Source organism: Sciurus carolinensis, chromosome 2 (assembly GCF_902686445.1).
Source record: "Sciurus carolinensis chromosome 2, mSciCar1.2, whole genome shotgun sequence".
NCBI classification, from domain to species: Eukaryota; Metazoa; Chordata; class Mammalia; order Rodentia; family Sciuridae; genus Sciurus; species Sciurus carolinensis.
This window is the reverse complement of record NC_062214.1, coordinates 47,483,888-47,487,699: the sequence shown is the minus strand read 5'-3', so window position 1 is coordinate 47,487,699 and position 3,812 is coordinate 47,483,888. Positions and strand designations below refer to the sequence as shown.

Below are 3,812 nucleotides of genomic sequence, written 5' to 3'. Positions count from 1 at the left end.
ATGGAAGGCCTTCAATAAATAGATATTAAAGTAGCATAGACTGAAAGAAATACTCAATTTTGTCAGAACTAGACTATAGCAGAAAATAGTGTACTTTTAGACACAAATAAAAACTAAACAGTTATCATTGATTATGAAGGAAACTATCTTTTTTGTAAAACTTAATTCTTCCTGAATTATTTTGAAAGAACACTCTTAGTAATTGAACCACGTTAAGTTACACTTAGAATCTGCCACTGTGGTCTTGGTGGTGGCAGTAGGTAGGGCAGGATCTTGGTGGTAGTGGCAGGTAGGGCATTGTGATTCAGCTCAAAGTCCTTGGATGTTTGTGGCAGCATGGTAGAGAGAGAGCACTTTGGAGAGAAGAACTGCTCCTTTTATTATAAAGATATCATTAAAGGTGTGCTCATAGAATTGTTACAGGATTTAATATGAACACACATTCTAGATGAGCCCAGCATGTAATGTCACACTACCCATTATCTGTAGACTTCTTTGGACATTTCAATTCCTTGGGCATGGTGTAGTGAGCCCCTAGACTGAGCTCTGGCTTGGTCTCACAAATAGGGACTCACAAATGCCATTGCGGAACAAAGTGAGTGACTTGTAGACCTCTGTTTGCAGGAGCTGCTCTGGTTAGGCTCCAGAATTGGCCCAGAATCTGGGGCAGGAGCTTTTCCAGGTAGTCTCAATTTGATGGTTACACATCTGAGAGCTGGGGACAAGGACCCACAGGGCAGATTCTAGAGGTGCCATTTTTAGGATGGACTGTGTCAGATAAGGGGATAGAGACAGGCAACACATCCCCAAGGCTGGGGTAATAAAATGTGCCCTGGCACAGACTGTGGACTGCTTCCGTATTCTGAGAGCAGTCAAAAAGGTTCCTAGCCCAGGGCTCCCAGAAGCTGTGTCTCCCTGGCACCTCCAGAGTCTGCAGCTTTGGCAGCCACTGTTCTCCCCGGGACCCCATTCTTCCAGAGCTGGTTATAGTCAAGTGCTGCCCCCATGTGGCTGGTGGGGGCAAAGACTAGTGAAGGGAACATTCATCTCTCCATGCCCTGGTGTGAGCCCTGCAAGCTCATGTTACTGTTAGATGCAATCAAGCATACTATTATACTTAATCTTTGTTGTAACTTGAGAAAAAAATCATAATTGAAGATTAAAAACAAAATATTTAGATGACCATATTATACTGTCTCCATTTACTTTTAAAACAGATTGGAAAATGCCACTCGAGTTCAGAATCCTCACGACCTCCCAAGGCTGTATCATCCTAACACCTTACCTTGATCTGCATAATCTTTTTACCCCTGTGAAAATGTATTTTTATTGATGCATTATAATTATAATGCTGGGATACATTATGCCATATTCCTTGGAACTGGTCTGTGATGACAGGTGCCTGTCATGATCATAACTACTGTCTCTTCCCTAATCCCTTCCTTCCAGTTTCTTAAGGCAGAATATAATCCTCTCTGAAGATACTTGGTAACAATTTCATCAAACAAAACACATGCTTCCAAAACACTGCTCTCAGATATTCTGGGTTTAGTTTAGCGGTCGGATGAACTGATTGAGGCATTCACCCCAATAGCCAGGTAGGCCCATCTCCTTGAGGAAGCCCACTCTATTTTTGGTAGCATGGTGGGCCACAGAGAGGGGGAAAGGGCACAAGAACCTAGAGATCTCCCAGAAATACTTCCCTGGGAAGGCAATTTCATGAATGAGATCTTCCTGACAAATGAAATCAAACCTCCCCAGCCGCTCCTCAATCACTGTGTTGTCTGTCAGGGGGATAGTCTTATTTTTGACCTTTGCTTGCCCACGTTTCAAGATGTGTTCCCAGACAGACTGCAGATTTGGAAACCACTAAGTCACATAAGGTTCTACTATCCGTAGCATTTTTAGGCTTTACAGGGTGATTTTAACAAAGACACCACTAAATATTTTCTTGAGATGAAGTCTTGCAATGGTCCTCTGCACCGGCAAATTCACCCCACTAATCCTTTGGATGTGAACAACGAAGGCCAAGGAATGTTTATCAGGCATTTCCAAAGCATGAGGTTTCACTTCTAGTCGCCTGACACACACTTGGTCACGTTTCTTTCTCCAGGAATCACGTAGGAATGATTCCAGTTGCTTAAATCTGAACTGTTTTCATTTTCTGTCCTTCTTTGCCAAAAGCACTTGCTTTGCCTGGGTAGCTTTGAGGGACTGATAAGTCTTCTTCTTTTTCAGGAGATTTTCTAGAACTAGAGGGATCTTTTTTTCTTTGTTCTTCCTCCGCCATCTTCCCAGAGCTGTAACTACTGTTTTCTCTATCTCAGGTTTGTTGATAAATTGAAGTTTCTTATAACCAACTAAGTGCTTTCTTACTACAGGGCCTTTGCACATCCTACCTGCCACTTTCTTGAACTCACAGCCAGGGGCCACTCCCAATGCTAACTTTTTACTTGCTAATTCCTACTGAATCCATGCAAGTATTTTTTTTTTCCCTGAAAAGACTTTCCATCTCGCAGAGTAGGCTTGACCTACCTTTTGATCACTTTACTAGGATGATTCAGCACTACATAATTAGCTGTGTAATTGCATGTTTACTGACCTTCTCCTTGGCTCTGTGACAGCAGAAAGCTCATCTACTTGTTCATTGCTGTGTCCCTGGGGGAAGAGCCTAGAGTGGACAATCAAATATGTACTCAGTGAGGGAACAACTAATAGCTTTTAATGCTCTCATTATTTTCTTAATTTCTTCTTCCTTCTTCAAAGTCATTTCTAGGAAGAAGTTAATGACCCTAGATACATATAATGAGGACCAAATGAATGAATCTTGTTCAACTCAATCATTTTGTAATTTTGTACAAGATGATATAAATTTACTAAATTCAGACTTTGTTAATGTATACTTTTCTCATTTGCATTACATTTATGGTCTGGAACTTGCCATAAATGATATGCTGTGCCACTTAAGAGCAGCATTGTTAAGTCCAGGAGGGAGTGGACTAGGCATTAGTCCCTACCATGTGGCCTCGGGCAATTCACTTTTCTAGATCATGAGTTCAGCCTTTGGAACAGAAAGACAGTAGTCCTTTTCTAGTGATAATCAAGTAGGTACATGGAGGAAATGGAGTGAGCTTACAGGAAACAATGGAAAAATCCTCAAGTGTTTAGTAACTTTTGGAACATGTTCTTCTACAAATGTGTTGTTCTCAGCTCAGAATATTCAACTCTAGTTACGAATTGACTCTTAAGATGCTCCTTGGTCTTCATTGTCACCCTAATTTTTCATCACCAAACATGACTTTTACTTGCTTTTGTTCAACAAAAGTCCTGTTTTTTCCATGGACACCATCTGCATGAATCTGTCAGGCTCCTCTCCTCTTCTGGGAAGTCAGGACATGTGCTCACACACCTGATTACTAATGTTTTTGCATGTTTATTGCAGGAAAATTAGAAATGCAGACAGGAAAAGAGAAAAAGCAAGAAGAGAAAGTTCATGACCCAGAGAGCTAATGTGATATGAGACTGTTTAAAAATTTTTTATTTGTTTACATTTTAACGGCTCTAATTAGTTATACATGACATAGAGTGAATTTATGCATTTTGAAAAATCATACAAAAATGGAGTATAATTTCTCATTTTTCTGATTGTACATATTGAAGGATCCATTGGTCATGCAGTCATATTATGTACATGAGGTAATAATGTCTGTTTCACTCTACTATCCTTCCTACCCCCATAACCCTTCCCCTCTCTTTAATCCCCTCTACTTAATATAAAATAAGTCTATTCTTCCCTATCCCCCACCCTTAAT

At 40.5% G+C, this 3,812-nt stretch overlaps 1 pseudogene; it reads right to left on the bottom strand.

Annotated features, from left to right (window-relative positions):
• Positions 1-1,548: 1,548 nt before the first annotated feature.
• Positions 1,549-2,308, bottom strand: LOC124977745 (60S ribosomal protein L7-like 1; annotated as a pseudogene).
• Between the last annotated feature and the right edge of the window lie 1,504 nt (positions 2,309-3,812).